This window comes from Cygnus atratus, chromosome 2 (assembly GCF_013377495.2).
Source record: "Cygnus atratus isolate AKBS03 ecotype Queensland, Australia chromosome 2, CAtr_DNAZoo_HiC_assembly, whole genome shotgun sequence".
Classification (NCBI taxonomy): Eukaryota; Metazoa; Chordata; class Aves; order Anseriformes; family Anatidae; genus Cygnus; species Cygnus atratus.
In genome coordinates, this window is record NC_066363.1 from 98,189,205 (window position 1) to 98,210,249 (window position 21,045).

Consider the following 21,045-nt stretch of genomic DNA (forward strand, 5'->3'; position numbering starts at 1 on the left):
GCCTGTGAAACTAATTGTGATACTGATACACTCAATTTTGCTGTGTCTTTCAAACACCGGTTGTGATGGGAAACAGCTGTTAGAACCCGAAAAAAAAAAAAAAAGAGAGAACGAAAAAAAAAAGAGTGCGCTTACGATTCAGAATCATAATAAAGTCTGTCTTCTCTATTCCCTTTCACAAAAGCTCTTAGATTCTTCTATTCTCCTCTAGACAATTACTCCCAGCAGGCAGGGTCACTCAGGATGAGCACACTATTGCATTTAAAGTTCATCTACTGAAGGGGGGGAAAAAGGCAGAGAATAGAGTAAAAAAAATATCTTTCCATTAATGTGTGAAAAAATGGCAGGTTTAAAATGGGTTAGAATTCAGGTTAGAGGGAAAAAAAAATAAAAAATTGTCACACGACATCAGTAGGAGAAAAGATTTTGTTCAGCGGTATTGTTTGACTGAACACTTCCTTCACAATAACACTAGTGCCGGCATATAAAAGCCAGTGTTTATTTGATGCCTGGACCAGGCAATTGTTATGAGCAGTCAGCAAAGAAAAAAAAAGGGATGTTTTGAAATACGTCCAAGGGAGAAAGGGCCTGATCCTCCTTTGGTGGAACTGGCTGGTGAGCCTGCTGCGGCTCCCGTGTCAGCTCCTGGTCCATGCTCAGGGCAGCAGAGTCGAGCCAGGATTGCAACGGGGCTGTCTGAAACCTACTGCTGCTGGGAGCTTGCAGCAGTGCCTGGTGTTCATAAGGGCTGATAGGGAGTTACTGGGCTGAGAAACAGCTCAAAAAACAGACTAATTTTGAGTGTACGAGTTCTTCTTCACATCATGAAAGGAAGCGGCAAAGCCTAGCTTGAAGTTTCAGTCCTGAAGAAAAGTTTTGAACCCCCAAAGCCTTTTCGCTTTTTTTTTTTCTCTCCCAAAATACTTAGGCTAGTAAAAACTATTAGCTCTCTCTTTATGCTCACCATTATCAGGATAACTACACATACCTGAAAAACTCGCCCCTGCATGGTGCCAGACATCACTTTTATGTGGAGTTTGAAGGCGCTTCCCCATGGGAAAATTTATTCTTGCTGATTTTGTGCCTTCTGCTGAAATGTCTAAGATGGGCCGCTATTGGATGTTGGACTCCTTCCTCTTGGTTTGAACCCCTGTAGCCCCAAATACTCTATACCCCAAATTCATTCTTTTTTTTTATCACTTATTTTGCGTCTGTCTATTCTCTCTTTCTTTCTATTGCTGTTTTATTATTATTATTATTATTATTATTATTATTTAGTTATATTTTAGCTAAGGGAGTGGAGAGAAAAGGAAATGCATTAGCTAATAACAATATGACTGCACCACAAGCTTGGGAAAGATGGAAGGAAAAACAAATCACTGGCATTTCAAGAATCTAACCCCATCCTCTCAGCTTCCACAGTAATATTTCTGGCTTCCTGTTTGCAAACCAGAAATGTTTATTTACAATGTCTTTCAAGACAGCTTTTCAATATATAATGCTCATGTCATTACATAATGGGTCATAAATGATGTTGGTTGTCACAGAAAAACAGAAAGTCAAAGTCATCAAATATTTTCTTTTTTGTTTTGTTTTGTTTTGTTTGTTTGCCTTTTGTGGCAGGATTCAGAGCCAGCTGCAGTTGGGAAGTCTGAAGGTAAATCATTATCCTTCCCATCCTTCCAGTAATTCCAGCTCCAGTGTGTTCAGTCGGCCAGGAGTTTATTAATGAGGTAATCCTGGTGCTAAAAATTTTGGTTGTATTTTTTCACAGTGGCCCTGCTGTTTCATGTAACCCATCGGCTGTACACTCTGAGAAAGACAGTCAAAAGCCATTTTTTTTTCATGGTCTTCTGAACATAAATGGAATGACACAATACAGATACAAAAATCCAGACCTTGAGCATTTATTGTTTGCATATAAAAAAAGTCAAGCATAAGGCTATGTGCTGAAACAGAAGGCTGTCGGACCCTGGGAGTTTCTACTTCAGCCCTGCAAAACTGCGATGATGGGTGGTGCAGGCTTTCAGGGAATTTTATGGCATTGCAGCAGTGGGGACACAGAAGAGCACAAACTTCACAGTGCTGAGATGCCCAGCTGCCTGGTCTAGCTCCTGCTTCCTGTAGTTAAATGGGGACCAGTGTGGTGTAGGGAATATTCCCAGAAGGTACAGTCTTTATTCCTGACTTCAGCTGAGACCTGGCTGTCTGAGACTTTGAGCTTTGCTGCTCTGAGCCCTCATCCTCTCCTTGCAGGGGTTCATTTGGCAACATTGCCAGTTGTCTCTTGCCTCAGAAATCCATGAGGAGGAAGCAAGCAACTGATAAACCAAGATGATGGGTTGAAATTTTGCCTATGCTTACACCAACGTATGCTGAGTACAACTCCCCTGAAGCTGGTGGTAGAGAGGCTATTCTTACATCTGAACAAATCAATTCCTAGCTCTAAAAATAAGTGGATTAGAAAAGAGGTAAAGCTACCATTTATAAAATAAATGTGTTTATTTGGTAAACATTGTGTCCAGTATATGAACTTCATCAATATTAGATCTACCTAAATTCTTCCTAATTGTATTAGGGAAAAAGCAAAAGGATTTTGCATACTTTTACTGAATCAGGAGAGCTTTTTATTCTCTTGGTCAGAAAAATGGCAAATAAATTACTCTCAGGATAAGTGACAAATGACAAAATGTCAACAGAAAAGACGTATAAACTCCACTTTCCTCATTTGGGATAGCTTTAAAGCAACTGTTCCAGTGCCCAGCTACATAGAATAGGTGGGGTAGCTTTCCGAGGAACCATCAAGGCATGGAGAAGTGTTTCTGGACTGCCTGAAATATATGACCCTCATGTAAATCTGTTCATATCAGAGAAGCTACATCTCCCATACATCCCGCCTAGAAAGATAATGGGAAGAATAGGGTCCCTTGCCCAATTCCTACGACCACCAGGGATTGTTTGCTGTGGTCCCCTGGCGTTAACGCGCAGCAGGATGTCAGTGAGCATCTGATACATTTTCCAGCCACACACTAGGAAATGCTGGACTAATAAAGTGCTCCTTTAGTGAGCTGCATAGACCAAAGACTTCATCTTCTCCTCCAAGGAAATATACAGCTCTCACAAGTCATAACATTGAAAAAAAATCAGTTACTATGGAAGGTCGGATTACCCGAATCTCTCATTAGCTAGGTGGGTGATGAAAAGTTGTTGAGATGTAGCAAAAGTGAGGCCCCAGTTTAGCAAGGTGATTAAGCAGGGAGTTGACTTTGCTAGGACTGTCTGTATGCGTTGAGCCAGTCGTGGGCTTTAGCAAGCTGCTGAATTGAAAACTAAATTTCAAAAAGTGTTCTCAAATGCCATCTTGGAAACTAGACACCCACATGTACCCTTGGAAATCATAAATTGTGTCAATATTATGCACTAGGTGTGTGTGTGTGTGAAAAGAGAAAATAATGTGTGCAGAGGAAGAGTGGGAGCAAATGCCCTTCTGTAGTATGCCATACATTTTGCACGCATAGATTGCAGCTGTCTGTTGTTGGAAGAAGACTTCAAAGATGTGCATTGCATGAAACTGCTACCCATTCCTTATGCCGAATTTTTATTACATAACTGTACTTTACAACTGTGTTAGCAAAATAAAATAATAAGAAATCTGAAAGTACCAGCCCTGCTATGAGTTCCAAACACAGTTCTCATTTCAGAATCCTGGCATACACTTGTAAAACATTTAAATACCTATTGGTGGATAAGAAAATCAATTTACTTGTGAGGTGACTAAGTAACAAAACATATTAGAATTGATGTTACAATTAGGGAAAAAAAAAGAAATAAATTGTTTTCTGCTCATTAATATTTGGATAAATATTTATGAATGTATAAGACAAGGAACCAGTGCCAACACTAGATCTTTATTATGCCAGGCATAGGAATAATTCAAGCATTCAGGCAGTTCCAGGTTGAACTTAGCCCCACTAGATGTGCAGTTCAATTTGATCTTGCCTCAGGAAGACTTTCCTTCTGCAGCAGCTCAGATTATGTTGTTTCTGTGTGGTTTTTGTTTGGGAATCATTTAAGGAAAGGAGCAAGACCGCTTGCATGTAGTGGACTTGACCAGGAACTGTGCTTACCTTGTGGACGTGTGCCTGGTGCAGTGATGCCTGCGGTGCAGGACAAGACTGAAGGCTAGGGAGGTGTGGGGCTGGAGGACATAGAAGAGGTAGATGGGGAAGTGTGGGGAGGAGATCTCTGTGGGGACACACGTCCCTGTGTCTGCACCACTCCCCTGCTGATGGTGAGCCAGACAGAAAGGGTTTGCAAGATTTGGCTTATCCAAATGAACACTTTCAGCCTGGGAGCAGAGGCAGGCACCTCCTAAGGACAGATTTTCCCCCAGGAAAGTTTGGGTTCTGCTTCTCATTGAAGTTCTCAGATGCAGGTACCTCAATGCATGCTGCACTTCTGAGCACTTTCACTTGAACATGTTCACCTGCTTGGTCCTTGTGCAATTTGTCTAACACCACAGCCATTTTATTGCTCAGCCTCTCCCATGAGCAGGGAAACTGCTGATCCTGTTGTCTGGCAAGAAGGGTTTTGTGGATCCTTCCTTATGGGAGGAGAGGACATTTACAAGAGGGAATGGCCTCAAGTTGAGCCAGGGGAGGTTCAGTTTGAAAATTAGATCAAATTTCTTCTCAGAAAGAGCAGTCAGGCATTGGAGTGGGTTGCCCAGGAAGGTAGTGGAGTCACCATCCCTGGGGTGTTTAAGGAAAGGTTGGACCTGGTGCTTAGGAACATGGTTTAGTGGGTGACATTGGTGGTAGGGGGACAGTTGGACCAGATGATCTTGGAGGTCTCTTCCAACCTCAATGATACTATGATTCTATGATTTCATTTGCTCTAAATTTATAGACCTGTCCCACACAGTCAGGCACATGCAGCAGGGAGGGGTAAGGGTGGGGGGACAGAGAACAAGATGGAGAGAGCAAAGGACAGGATTGGTTGATTCAGGGCAGAACTGGGATGAAATTATCATCCAGTGCCTCAGGGACAATGCCAGAGGTGGATCACCAGCACAGGCGATGCAAGCAGAGGTGAAGAGCCTGACTTGATGGTCATGCTCAACAGCATGTTGGATGCTCTTCCTCAGGAGCCTTGTCTGGTGTGAGCAGCATCCTGGACCAGGAAGGCTGTGATCTGACTGCCTATGGCTGTTTTTGTGTTTTCCCTGGTTAAGTCAAGTTGGATGTTCACTCTTTAAAAAAAAAAAAATGTAACAGCTTCATTATTTCAAAATGATTTTTGTAGCCCTGATCTTTAGCTCAGAACATGAACTAGAACAATTGGTATTTTGGAACCTGAGGAAAAAATAGCTCACTAATGTGGCTCAAAATGTAATTTTGTGGGGGCCCACATCAATAATGTAACTACCATTTCATACGGATATTACGCAGGCAGCCCTAATACGCATGCATGGCATCTGGATTGACAAGACAGACCATGATGGCTCCAAAGGGTCAATAAAACATGCACCATGAAGGATTTACACAATAGACAGTAATGGCTTCTTTGGAGCTGTTACGGTCTATTGGGTCAATAATAATCCACTTTTTAAAGAGTGCCAAAATATGAATTTACACAACAGGCCATAATGGCTCCTGATCTATCAGATAAATGATATGAATTATCAGCATTAGTGCCCACACTGCAATGCACGTTTACCTATTAGAGTAGATAGAATAAATACTAGGAGCTTGAAAATATGCTTTCATATTCAAAAGACTTATTTCTAAAAATATCGGGGGGGGGGGGGAGGGCAAAAAAGCCCAAAATCTCATCATTAAACTTGTGAAATAAATAGCATAGATCAGAAAATTCAAATCTGAGATTGTATCTATAAGATTATTGGGAGTTTTCACTTTATGTTGTTGTTAATTAAATACAGTAAAAGCCTATACCATGCATTTTTAAACTCTCATTTATATTCCTAGAAAACTCAGGTCTATGAACCAGGGGAGTCTGTGAACACTTGCCCACATTGGTAACCTTTTCCATGCAATTTCGTCTATTCTCCTTTATTAAGAACTAGTTGTTTGAGTAATGGCTGGCAGGATCCAGACTGCATGTTATACAAACACGCTTGGTCTGAATATATGCATTCAAAACCAAAAATCTGTTTAAATAACATATGTTCTCTTTGTGGCCACCTATCTGTCTCTATCAAGGAAGATAAAAGTCCTTGTCTACACTGTTTCATCTGTGCAATCAAGATAGAAACCCTCGACTGATACTTGCCAGCAGGTGGTGACATACAGCAACAAGCTCCAATGGGAGCAACATTTTCCTGCAAATCTGGAGAAAATCCAGGTTTCAGGAAAATGAAATATGCCTTCAGTTTGGAAAGAAATAATAATGAATGTCCATCAGCAGCACATGTGATGATTTAGTCTTGTTGCATGGCAAGAAGAAGTATGTTCAGTCCACAGCAGGTCAAAAGTTTTCCTTGCTGTTTCTCTGTGTTTCCTTCTTGTTATTATAAAGCATTTGGCTTGGCTGTGAAATATACTTTTAATTAAAAGATAGGAAAATCATAGTAAGACAGCAGCAGCAGAGAGCTGTTAGAAAGCCGGCTGTCTTAGCTCTCATAACAAACATAGCACGAAGGATAGGTGCACACAAAAACTGAAGTGTTGCAGTGAGAATATGTACAAACCAACTTATGCAAATCCTTTCAAAGAGAAGTGTGGAATGTGTTTTCTACTTGTCTGTGATTTCCTCATGCTTTTTCAAACTTCATGCTTTATTTTTTTTTAATTTTTAAATTTTTTTTTCCCCTGTCTCACAGACAGGTATGCTTGCTGGAAAGACCTGCTGTTTGTACAGAACAACACTGTTCAGTTTGCAATAGGTTGGTGGACAAGTGATTCTTCCATAATATACAAGAAAAAAGTAATAAAGAATCCTGGCGGGATCATGCCAGAGTTGCCAGGCACCAGGAATTCCCTGGATTTTGTGTACACAATTGGTATAAACGTTACTCCTAACTTAGACAACATGCCCTTTAAAAGATTATTTGGATGTTTGCAGCATCTGAAGTGTGATAATGCAGGAAAATACAAATCTCATCTTGCTTAGCAGGGAGCTGAGATCAGACGGAAAATGTAAAAATACTGAGAATTTCCGCCCCCGCCCCCCCCGCTGTGTCTGTTTCCTGCAGGTATCTACCATCTACAGTATTGACTGGTTTATCAGGCAGCAGGTATCTCTATTGGTCTATCTTGAATCGTCATCCAACAGGAGATTAAATGCTGCCTGCCTCCTCCTTGTGATTTTCAGTCTTCACATCACAAAGTTTTCAATCAAAGTGCAGTCGCGTACATTTAGCTTAGGGAACTCAGTGTACTTATCTTCCTAAAGCAGGTGATTTAGACCATGTTTACCTTGCACAGCTCCGAGATATCTCTCACCAAACCTGTCCACGTTTTAGGCCTTGAAATAGGCCCCGAGTTCTTTTTCTCTTTCCCCTGCCACCCTTCCTCTTTCTCTCTGCAGCCAGGCTACTGGCCAAATGTCACCACGAACAGCACGGGTCCTGGATAACAGACCAGTGTCACTCTTTGGAGAAGTTACATTGAAGCAGCAGCCTTGTTAGCTCTTAACATGAAAGCAACGTAGCCGCATACAGCATTGCTCCAAAGAGCTTGCTCATTAGCAGTCCTTGCAATGCGTTATCACAGTGGTGGTTTCAACCCGTGAATCAGCTGGAGCACGGGAGGATGTCAGCTGCACGCATTTCTGGGCTCGCACTTGGTACCTGAGGAAGTTGCGGGCTGTGAGGTATCCTGTAAAATAAACTGCAGCTCCATTTGTAAGGAATCCAGGCTGAGCAAGCTGATGCTGAAAAAAAGAGCTTCTCTGCCAATTAACATATTTTCCACATAGGATTTTGATAAACAGACTAACTAGAATTTGAATAAGCATAAACTTGAGACTAAAAAAAAAATGCTGGAAAGGCGATTCAAAATGATCCAGCCAGGCAGGAATTCTGTGGTGCGTTCTCCATGCAAAATAGTTAGAATATAATGTAACCAAAAAGAGTTCTGCCAACGTAAATGAATGGAGGAATTGGGAATTACAATTAGAGAGTCCTAATTAATCTCTCACCACCAGATTCTTTGAAGGAGCTGGAGTACAGCAGTCAGGGCAAGATCCAAGAGCAAGATTTGTGCCCCTGTTCTGGCTTCTTAGTGCTGGATAAAAAGGTTACAGAGGGGTAAAATGGTCCACGGACCATCACAGACCACGGTTCTGGCTGAAAGCAATCCAGGGTGCAAGCATGGTACCAGATGGGCAGAGCCTGCTTCTTGAGGACTCCCTGCTTGGTGGGAAAGGGAATGTGTGCTTGGCTTTTAGCGCTGGCATTTGGGATGGGTGAATCTACCTGAGCTCTGCGCCCTGCGAGGCACCCTCAGGGTGGGATGGGTAAGACAAATGTGATTCTGGATACTGTTGTTACAAGAAGGATGGGAGTTAGTTTAATCCCAAACTCCTGCTTATTGCAGAAGACCCAAGAGGCTGTTGCAGTGATTTGATGCCATCTGGGAAGAGGCAAACTCCTCTCAAGTCAGTGCCTCGGCCAACAGCCTGATGACAACAGAGGGTTCCCATCAGGCGAGGGAAATCTTCCAGAGGGTGATACCCACTAGAGTTCATCTGCTCCATGCTGTCAGGGCAGCGCAGAAGAGAGAGAAGTGATGGGCGAGTTGGCCCAGCTGCTTGCTCATGAATATCTGAGATTCTTGCATAGTGTAAATGGAAACTATAGGCACATCAAAGAGGAAAAGGCACTGAAAATTGCAAGGCTGTATGTAGATGTTTTTAAAGAGGTCAATTGGGCTCAGTTTAATGCAGTTCCTACAAACGCAGAGTGGGGAGCAGTGAGGTATGTGAAGGAGTAAAACACAATTGCTTTGTAGCTGAACATGGAAACAAATTATGCCTTTATTTTCCCTCTTTTACCCATGCTTTGTGCCTCTTCCTTCCCTTTCTATGAGCACAAGTGAGCAAACGTGCCTGGGGCCAGTGCAGGGAGCACAGATGAAGCCTGTGCAGGACTATCCCATAGACAGGGGTCCATGGAGAGGTGACTGAGTGTTAAATAAACTGGTAACTCAACCAGTCCCTGTGGCCCTGCTTGCTCAATAGCAAGTACAAGTACAAAATGGAAATGACCATTGCTTTTGGAAGTACTACCTTCTCCTTACCTGAGGGTGTCTTCTTACTAAACTGAAGTCCCGAAGGAAGCCACTGTAATCACAGAGTTTGGGAAGTGGTGCAGATGTTTTGGGTTTGAAAAAACCCAAACTATGTGACTGCAGCAAAGTAGAACGACTTTGTTACTTGGTGCTATCACCTCACAGGGTCACAGAAGCCAGGGTCCCCTTGTACCCAGGGACAGCAGAAGGGTATTTCCTCATCAGATGGGATGACAGGGTCGTCCATGTCCCTGTGGAGATCTCTGAGGCTCAGCTTGAAACTCAGCAAAGTCCAGATCACAGCCTCTGATATCTCTTTCCCTAGAAATACCTGTAGGTTGGGGGACACAGGCTGGGAGACACAGGCTTTGATGAGATAGAGGATCTAGCCCTAGAAGGAGAATCTGCATGTGCTTGCACTAGTTTGAAGTGCTTAGCTTTGTTTTATGTTCCAGTCTTAGACACACGAACACGTGTAAAACATATTGTCCATGTTTAAGCCCAGCTGCTCTCTCTGTACTCAAAATGGTTTTACTTTCTTGACTCTAATTCTTATGTTGTCCTCAGCCCTTTTTGGTTTTAGCCCATGTATTTGTAGTGCCCTGAAGACACTCTTCTTGCAGTGGGACTTGTAGAGTTCCTGATCCCATTACCGACTGGGATAATCTTCTGAGTCCTAGGTGAGACATGTCCATAGATCTGTATATAGTTACTGTGTTGAAACATGATCTGCAAGGCTCTTGCCATTGTGGGTCAGTTATAAGGCTACAGCTAAGGCTGCTGAATACATCACCATTATTATGATGTGTTTTCAGTTTCTATAATTTTACATTTTGGACTGAACATTTCTAAAACAGTTGTTTATCTCAGACTTGTTTTTTTTGAAAAGAAACATGAAAAAATGGTTCAGGTTCAGATGAAGTGGGAGGGTGATACTCTTACAGCTTAAATCCCATGTGAAAATTTGCCCACGTTTCATTGGGTTGTAATCCTCTATAAAAATCTTATTCTTGCACATGTTTAGCAGAGGAGCACTGAAGTTTGGCAGCAGTCTGTGTCCTACCCCTAGCAGAACAGGACCTTCCTTACGTTGCTTGTGGCTACCACAGGTACAGTAACATGCCTGTGGTTATAACTCTTGCTTACCAGAGGCATGCTTCAGCCACAGGACAAAGAATGAGAAGACTTGTCCCCTTGTTCCATCAGTGCAGCTGCCTGAAAACCTGAGCAGGGGGGTACCGGGGGGCAGGAGGGACAGGGGATGCAGGAGCAGGATGTGCAGGAGAAGCATCTGCAGGGAGGCAAGGAAATCTCTGAGGCTCTGGGAAGGGCTGAAAGGGTTTGGGGCTGTAATGGGTAGAGAGCAGCTGCTGGTTGTGGGGAGAGGCCCACTGGTGCAAAAGGAAAAGGTGAGCAGTGGTAGGAATGGATTTTTTGTAGTTTGTCGTACATGTGAGAGAGGCAAAACAGAGTACGTTTACACATTTTGAGTGCTGGCTGTGCAATTTTGATTTCTTTGAATGTTAGTATATGTGTGTGGATGGGAGGAAGAGAAATGAAATTGGTGTGTACATTGGTATTCTAATATTAAATACATCACTGGCATGAATGAATATTGTATATGTGACCCCTTTAATATGCTTAGGCTGGGACATGAATGCCTTTACTGTTGTTCAAATGAGGTCTGAGAGCAAAAAAAAGTTTAAAGAATCAGTGATCTGGGCTAGTGTTTTTTTCTGCTTGTTCTGCATCTAAGTAAACAGGACATTTCTTCTATAAACAGATTTTTGTGGTTTCAAATTCAGCTCTCACAGTAGCACTTTTACTGAGGATCTCGAGCTCAAGCCCTGGAAACCCCAAGGCAATTCCCAGTTTGGTCTGATCAAAATAACACCAGCAGCGTCCTCCCAGTGTCCCCACGCTGAGTGCACCAAGCTGTTGGGGACACAGAGGTAGGACCCACTACCAGGGACATGCTGAGGGAGGTGCACACTGCTGGAAGGGGGGTGGGCACAGAGGAAGGGGAAGAGCCCTGCCCTGCAAAGCCTGCAGTGGGTGGCGTTCGTTTCTAGAAGGTTTCCTAAATCTCAAATCAGAGCAGGGTATTATATAGGGCCCATTTTGTTAGTATTAATTCCTGTACTCAGCTCTTTCGGTGCTTCAGAAAATGTTTTTGAATGTGGCCAAGGTATTTCAGTTTGACAAATAAACTAGGCTGTGGCTACTTTCTCGGTGTGTTTTGTGTCACGGTGCTAATTTCCCATTCACTTGATTGGGATGCAATGATTTCACGACGGTGTCAGTGCAGGTCTATGGAAAAGACATTATGGTGTCAAAATGAAATGAAACAATGTTAATTTGTCTATGGAAATGGTGCTACACTGCCAAATTGAAACATAACCCTCAACTCAGCCATCTTGAGGCTTGGCGCTTCAGCGCTGCTGAAGGACCCCACAGCACTGGGTGATTTTACAGCAGTACACTGGAAAACTACAAATCTGTATTAAATATTAGGGGAGGTAAGACTATTTGTTTTGTTCTATGAAATCACAACTGTATAGCATTTTCGAGTGTCATAGGAACCTTTCACATGTGCTGCAATATCCAAAGCCCAGGGAGAAGCTGGGAATTGAGGAGAGAAAAAGCGTTTTGGCAACCTTTACTCAGATTTCTTTTGGCTTCCATTGGCTCTCAGCACGTCTCATTCCTGGCGTTATATTAATGGATTTTTTTAATTTTTTTTTTTAGGTGAGAAACGATATTAGATTTTACAGTGTTCACAGCACCTAACCAACATCTGGGACACTAGAGCCCAAATTAGGCACTTTCCTAAATCCAATTTGGATTTTAATTCCACCAGGATGTAGCATTTCTAGTAAAACAAGAACTTGAACATAAACCAGAATCCAAAGTGTAGGGAATACAATGAAGAAAAAGATTGCTAAGTAAGCTGAAATCCAAAGACAAGTGTTGAGGGACGGAAGGAGAAATATAAAAAGGGCTATACAAAAATATAAACACACATTTTCTCTGTTGTTAGGGGTCTATGCAGTGATAGGACCTACATATCAATCATGGTTTGTCTTTTATTTTGTTTTATGCTCCCGGACAGTATGATCACTTTTGAAAAAGGGTGATCTTTGTTCTCCTGCCCTGGGGTGAGCATCAGCAGATGTTCTTTTGTTCTTCTCTCCACATTCAGTGTCCCTCACCTCCCAGTGCATTCCCCAAAACTGACAGGTTTTTCTCCATTTGGTTGCAAAGAGATGGATTTAGGCTAAATGTGACCTGAAACCCACAAAGTGGAAGGGCCTCCCAGCATGCTCTCAGACTGGTGGAAGAGAAGGCTGTTGTAGCATCTGCCCTTCTGGGAATATTAGGAAATCACATACAGATGTCAAGGGGAAAAAGGCTTATCTGTTTTTTTAGGAGGGACTTTAGCACCCTCTTTCATCCTGGGTGCATCTCCAGGGTGATTCTGGCTGCTTAGTTTCTCAGTTTTTATTTTATTTTTATTTTTTTTCCCTCCTCATTTGTGAAATGAGTAAAATAGTATTTCAGTGCCTCTTGTAGAAATTAGGAATCATAGAATATCCCGAGTTGGAAGGGACCCATAAGGATCATCAAGTCCAACTCCTGGCACCACACAGGTCTACCCAAAATTTTAGCCCATGTGACTAAGTGCACAGTCCAATCGCTTCTTAAATTCAGACAGGCTTGGTGTAGTGACTACTTCACTGGGGAGCCTGTTCCAGTGTGCGACCACCCTCTCAGTGAAGAACCTCTTCCTGATGTCCAGCCTAAACTTCCCCTGCCTCAGCTTAACACCGTTCCCATGGGTCCTATCACTGGTGATTACGGAGAATAGGTCACCTGCCTCTCCACTCCCCCTCGTGAGGAAGTTGTAGACTGTGATGAGGTCTCCCCTCAGCCTCCTCTTCTCCAGGCTGAACAGGCCCAGTGACCTCAGCTGCTCCTCGTATGTCTTCCCCTCTAGGCCCTTCACCATCTTTATCGCCCTCTCTGGACACTCTCCAACAGTTTAATGTCCTTTTTGTACTGTGGTGCCCAGAACTGCACACAGTACTCGAGGTGAGGCCGCGCCAGTGCAGAGTAGAGCGGGACAATCACTTCCCTCGACTGACTAGCGATGCCGTGCTTGATGCATCCCAGGATACGGTTGACCCTCCTGGCTGCCAGGGCACACTGCTGGCTCATATTCAACTTGCTGTCAACCACAACCCCCAGATCCCTCTCTGCAGGGCTGCTCTCCATGTCTCGTCACCCAGTCTGTACGTATAGCCAGGGTTGCCCCGTCCCAGGTGCAGGACCCGACACTTGCTTTTGTTAAACTTCATGTGGTTGGTGATCGCCCAGCTCTCCAATCTGTCCAGATCTCTCTGCAAGGCCTTTCCACCCTCATCCGAGTCCACAACTCCTCCAAGTTTGGTGTCATCGGCAAATTTGCTCAAAACACTTTCTAGTCCTACATCTAAATCATTTATAAAAACATTGAAGAGGACTGGCCCTAAAATGGAGCCTTGAGGGACCCCACTATTGACCATCCACCAGCCAGATGTGGTCCCATTTACCACAACCCTTTGAGCCCTGCCCGTCAGCCAATTACTCACCCATCGTATGATGTTTTTGTTTAGTTGTATGCTGGACATTTTGTCCAGTAGGATCCTATGGGAAACTGTGTCAAAAGGAAGAAGAACTAAATTACAGATTTTGTGGTGCCTGGGTGGTACTGTAAAGATGGCCATGTTGATACATGGTCATGAGCAGGGTGGGTGGAAAGGCTAATCACACAGGTGCTGTATCTTAAGAAGGTCAATCCTTCCTTTGCATGTGCCTCAGCTGGCATTAAAATCTGACACCGGTTAATGAAAACAATAAAGCCATCTGATCTTACTGATGTCTATGTAGATCTCTTGGACATGAGTATCTCTGTGTTCTCTTGTATACCAGTGGGTTGTGCACTGCATTTCTAAAAGCCCAGTCAAGTCTCAGAGCTAAAGGTCCTCCTGAGAGTCCAGTTACTGCTTCACTCTTACTGTGTGAGCTGTGCATATTTCTGGTTTGCATGGAGCTCCTTACATCTTTCCCTCCCTAAGCTTTCATTCAGAGAGTTTTTCCATCCTTGCTTTCCCAGGGGAGGAAGGCACAAGGATCTTCCCACATGTTCTGCAGAGTCCCTGCTCTCTCCAGGTGACACCCATCAGTGCAGCAACATTTCCATGAGCCACATGCATGCTGCTCCAGCCACATCTCTCCTCAGAAAGTCCCAGGCTATCTGAATGACTAGGAGGAAGCTTTTCCAGGCACTATTTATATCTTATTTTGAAGTAGTTCAGGTTGCAGTAGTTATACTGTTTAAGTTGTACAACCTATAGCTGAAACGTGGAATCCAACTTTAAATTTACAGGGAAGAACCACAACATGAATTATTGCAGACCTCCCAGTTTGTTGCAAAGAGATCAGACTAGTCATTGGACTGAAACATTAACAAAATGCCCTACTGCAAGGCCAGGGATTAAAACAGAAATAATTTGTGCTGGATAAGGAAGGCAAATTCAATATATTCTAAGTGGGTCCTCTTCAATATGAGGAAGAATCTCATCATTAAACTTTACCATTAAAAAACAGAAAGAAATCTTCCTTTCCAGGGCTGTCTTTCTTTTACACATACATGTGCACACACATACATGCACATACACACACATGCACACATGCCTTTTCTGAGTATAAGCATGGTAGACATCTGGCTGCCAGGATCAGTCTTCTCCCCCACAGGCACAGAACAACATCGCTGTTTGAATATGTTCTTTAGAGGCTGACATTCGGTGAATTTATCTGCCCCCCCCGAGTAAGTGAGAACATTCCAGCAATTCTGTGCAATGTGTAAACTGCAGATTAATTGCACAAATTATACAAATTATCCTAAAACTTTTGGGTAATGTTTGTCATGTCAACAATGTAATTGAGCTGACTGGGCATGTGGAAAGCCTGCATGTGACAAGTGACAGTCCATGGTGCAAATGTAGAGGTGATTTGCATCTACCTCTACTTAGAATAAGTACTGCAAGGACAGCAGTCTGCAAATAGAATAGATAATGTGATAATTTAATAATAATAATAATAATAATAATAATAATAATATGGGCTATAGTCTTTCACATTACTGCATAGTATGGAGGGGTCTATGTCCCTCTACCAAATTACAGATGAACAACCTGTGTGTGTGGTGGTAGTGGTGGGAACAAAATGAAAGGTAAAGGCTCAGTAGTTTCAGCAAAAATGTCTTCTTTGTTTGTGAAATCAGAGAGAGTAGGGAAAAAAAGCTTTTAACTGATCTGTATCCACATCAGCTGAACTCCAATCTCTGTGGTTTGGACTAAGTGGTGACTCCTCACAGGAGGAATCCCACAAGTCATGTCAAATTTGCCTTGCCATTTCAGAAGATGTGTTAGTGTAATATCTGGATTTGTGATAGAACAGAACAGAGCAATGACCCTTTCAGTCAACAAGCATAAGAAAAATATCTGTAGCAGAGCATGTGGAGCAATCTCCTAGAGGTTGTGTTTAAAGTGCTGAGGACTCCAAATATTTAGGATTCACAGGCAATTGCATCCCTCCTCCTTAAAGTGGAGTAGAAAACAGAGCATGGGGTGGTGAAATGTGCCCCGAGAAAGAAAGGGCTTGAGGAAAAAGCACCCACTTTAGGTCCTGAGGAAGTTCTTGCTTCATATACACACTGTGTGGCATAATGTTAGAAATCTCTATTTGCTTTGAAGCAATGGAAAATCTGTTTTAACCATTGGCTTAACCATTTACCTTCCAAGAAAATGTACTGTTTTTATTTATTTATTTATTTATTTATTTATTTTGTACCTTTCCTCTTTCAGAAGACCACTGAAATCTTCTCCTGTTTCCAGCAAGTCTTGAAATGGGACAAGAGGACTGTAACAAGAGGTGATTTGCAGGAACTCTGAAAACTTCATTTGGGTTTTCTCAAGTCTGTATAAATGTTCTCAGAGTCAGTGGAACAGTTCCTGCTTACCAACGATAAAGGTGTGTCAATAGTTATTCGTTGCAATTTGTGTAAATGAGGCTTTTGGTAAGTGTCTAGTGAGATACGGGGTGGCGAAGGAGCTCAAGCTTAGAGCTCTGCAAGACATGGAAGAATGATGCAGGGCAGGAGAGGAGAGTGCAAATGCCTAGGCTGGGCGAGACTTGCTTCTAAAGAAGAAATTCCACTGTGTCTCCACATGTCTTTAAAGAAAGGGGCAAGTGAAAACTTGATTTTGTTTCAGTGAAAGAAAAAATTCCCATCGAGTTCAACGGGGCTGGGATTTCATCCAAGATCTCCACATCACTCTAGGACACTCATGTAGCCCACATTTCATCTTTTACAAAGACCATTCTGTTTCGAGAAATTATCAGTTTTCTAATTTCTGACTTCATCATCTGCAAATCCTCTGTCATAACTTCTTTTTATACAACACATTTTTATTTTATTTTTTTTTTACTCCTTCCAGTCTTGCACATACTATCGTTATGCCCTTAAAGATCAAAGAATCAGAGCATAAGGTAAAAATATCTCATTGCAAAAATAAAGACATCCCTTTTTATAAACTTTATTTTTACTTTAGTACTTAATAAAGTAAAATACCTGGATAAAGTCTGGCAGTTGGAGAAATGTGAAATACATTCCTCATTTGACTGGGGATGGGATTTCACCCCACATTTTTATAGGGAATATTTAGCGGACAGGCATTCCAGCCCCCCCTTATCCTCCCTCTCTCCCCCCCTATATTTCAAAGCAAGAACAGAAGGCAACGCAAAAGTAGCTGCCACCATCCACCAGATAATTCTTTCAAACATCTCTCAGCATTCTAGACCATAATCTAAACTTATGTCCACATAACAAATAACAGCCCTTTGAAATGAACTGAGAAACTGTAAAGCCATTAAGAAAATGTGCCATTAAGGAAAGGATTTTAGCATTTCCTATGAAAAAGGTTCACAATGTATGTATTTCCACATGTTCAGAGAAATGATTAAAGTGTTTATAGCTTTTGTAATTGGTCTCTCTCAATTTAAAAAATATAGGCTTTTTTAAAGTTACATTCCTCTGCTGCTCTTTGTCTGGAATAACATTAATGAAGTCCCATTTTGTCAGTTGCTGAAGGTGGAAAATAGGGAAACAATGTGTTTAAGAGAATGCACTCTTGAAACCTGCCGTCTGTCTGCCTACATCCCACAAACACAGCCTCTGGCTCGCAGGCCCATTAGGTGCGGCACACTCCTGCAGGGTCTGGGGCTACCCTGGGTCACGTGGTGGTGATGGGTGTATATATGGCAGCAGGGAAGGGGGCTCATTGACCCTTCCAGGTCACCTTTCTGCACGCCACTGTCCCTGCTGCTACAGAGGATTTGTAGGAAGGTAGGTAAAGTTTTTTTCCACAGCATTTCCACCCCTTTTGGTTTCAGTTGAGCTTGGTCAGCATAGTGAGAAAGTCAAATGCCAGCATTAAGTGCCTAAAAAGGGAGAAGAGAAGGAGGGGACCGGTAAGAATCTCCCTTTTCCAAGCACACTCGGCACTTTCCAGGAGAGCTCACACTCTGCTCAGCTAAATGCTATAAACACACCAGCTCCACTGACAAAAAACACATGGCCGTGTGTTCACTGAAATGGTGAATCAGCAGCAGGTTGGTCCTAAAGGCCAAGGTCACTGTTATCACCTGCAAGCCACAGCTTTTGGGTTGCTTGTGGCACATCCAGGTCAGTCTGGAAGAGAAAAAGGAAGATTTTCACCTAGTTTTCAGATGAATACGTTTGTTTTACAGATAAGAATATATACACAGATGTATAACATTTTTTTTTTTTTCTGTAGCAACTGTCAATCAGGTCACATACTAATTTTTTTCATTCTATTATTTTCTTTTATACTGTTAAGCTAAAGCTTTAGGTTTTGTTCTAATTGTAAAAGCATATATCAAATGTTTCGTTATTTCTTTTCATAATACCCTGGGAGAGGGTGTTTTACCTTTCCTTTTGTAAATTAGCTTAAGTAGAAATTGTCAATCTGGAATTGACAGGTATTTGTTACAGTCAACAGTGCATTGTTCACATTTTGCTTCATCCACCAACACAGGTGCTGCTGTCAGGTGTCACAACAGTGTGGAAACTTATTAAACTATAAGGAGCAATAATACCATAATATAAAGGCGGGAGGGTAAAAATCTGAAAGTTTTTTTGCTGGCTTCAGCTAGGAAATTCTGTCCTCTATGTAGCTAATCTGACAGCTCTCTGCCTCTTCCCTCCCTGCTCCTTATTCCAGGACTGCCCTAAAAACCATGGGTACCCCTTCACCCCTCCTCACAAAGCTATCAAATGACAGCGAGACTTAAATCAATCCAGGAAATTTCTTCTCATGTGTTGAACTGCTGAAGGAGAGCCGGCATGGATTTTGGGGAGGCCGTGATTACTCTGCTCTAATCACAGAAAGGCTGGACCAGTTGTTGGGTTATGTTGCAGAGCGTATTGTGATGCTGCAAGTGCTCACAGGCATTTCTTCTGTCCAAATCTGCCCTAGATTTAGGGTATTTCTTAACTTCCTAAAGAGTTCCTGTTTTGTGGACTTGTCAAAGGAGAAGACAGTGATCTTCCCTAGGCTGGTGGTGTTATAGACCCTGGGCATGGGAACTGTTGACTGGAGATGGACGTATTCCAGAAATGAGTCTGAATCTGGGATAGGCTCAGCTCACACCACCCAAATTTGGGGCTGAATGTGAGCAAAGTAGAGCATTGCCATTTTCAGACAGACAGAAAATCCAGTGGATTCTTTGTGCTTTTTTTCTTTCACCACAAAGAATGACAATAGCAACAAAAGCCTCAAGAGGAGAGAGAGGTCACATCACCTGCAAAAAAAAAGTTTTGCCATTTTCTGCCTGAAGGGCTCTTTTGACTTCCTGATGAACCTCAGGTACATATGAAACATGATATTGGATCGAATGCACCAACTTCATGTAAGCGGAAATATTTGTGGTTGTGCAAAGAAACAGACAAGTTATGCTGTCTTTTGTATATCTACTCAGGTATTTGTAGAGACCAAACAGCTTCTGGCCTAGCTTCAAATAGCTGAGACATTGGTCAAGTAATTTTCTCTCAGTGGGAGAATGGCACTGGCTGGGGTTAAATGCAATGCTGAGCAACGTCCCCCTGCTCCCACCCCTCCCTGCTCTAGCCCATCCCTGAAACCCAGTCTTTCCTCTTCTGTGGTATGGGAGAGCTGGTGATTTGGAGCCAGCTATGTATGCTTTATGTTTCCTGAAGATTAAAACCAGTATGTAATACTCCATAGCCTGTCAACAGCCAGCTTGGGAACGAGACCAAAGACTTGAGAGCCAAAACTGGGCTGTTAGAGCAATCAAGGCCAAGATGTGCTTCTCACTCAGAAAAGTTAAAAGAAAACTGGCCAGGCAAGAAGTTTGTCCTTTGCAATGTTGGAAGACTGCTGCCCCCCATCCTGTGTCTGATTCCCCCTGAGTCAGACTATAGACAAGTAAATCTGCAAGAGAAGATATTGCATTTATGTTTAAAATACCTTTGTGATCAGACAGGGAGAAGACTGCTGTCTACAGTAAATATCGAGACTTGGGACAAGTAGCCAATAATTTGTGTTCCATTTGCCTTTTTTTTTTCTTTTTCCCTGGGATACTATTAAATAGTTGTCTGAAACTATCTGCTTGTGTAGAAGAACTGAACAAAGTGGTATGTGTTCCCAAACACTAAAAACAAGTTGTCAAGACACATCCTCAGAGACAGAGGGTCTTTTTTGTTGCTGCCCAAGAATGTCTTTTTTAAAATGCAATTCCTTGTAAAGATGCAAATGCTATTTTTAAAAATGTACCAGTACTGAGAATAAAGCAAGCAAAAGAGGAAATTAAAACAGTGACAAGGAAGGAAGGTCTGGCAAGTTGGCTTTCAACCAAATGACCTCTTGATAGATCAGCTGGGAGCCAGGAATGCATGAGATTACCAAGAACTAGAGAGATTTATATTTCTTTGTTTGGTCTCTTGGTAAGTGTCCACATATAGTTGGTTATATGATGGGCAATGTCAAGGGAAAATGGTGGGAAAAAAGAAATCCAGAACCCCAAATATTTATTACAATTCCATAAACAAATATAAAAAAGAAGGAGCTATTTAAAGATTCAGAGCATCTGTTTATTTTACTTTAACAATAAACACACTAAGGGGAAATTTTTCATAGCCCCCCCAAATCTCTCATAGTAGAAGCTATTTGGGCACTGCAGATATAGCCCCAGATTAATTCTGCACATGAAAGTAACACAAGACCCTCTCTGTCATGGCAATGGGTGTTTGAGCTACTGCAGTCACTACACAACCTCCCCTGAGATGTCCACCTGCAGAGAGAGCATTGCTCCATGGAATGCACCAGCTGATCACATCCATGGATTGCCTCAAAGCTCTTTGGAAGATTGCAGCTCTCACAGTTTAACTTACAAAACTTTGAGTAAGTATTTCATCATCCAGGTGATGAGGAACATCTGAGCATTTGTGGTTTACGGTATCTAGATTAAATACTAATATTATGGTGCATTATGTGCCAGGGAGAATAAAATACAAAAGTGAAAGGATTGCAAACTCTAATTTATGAAGTTATGCCAGTTTGGTAAGTAGCATCATCAAATGGTTCATCAGTGTACTACAGATAGTAACAACTGAGTGTATCTTGAAAGGGCAACCAGTAACTGTGAATCT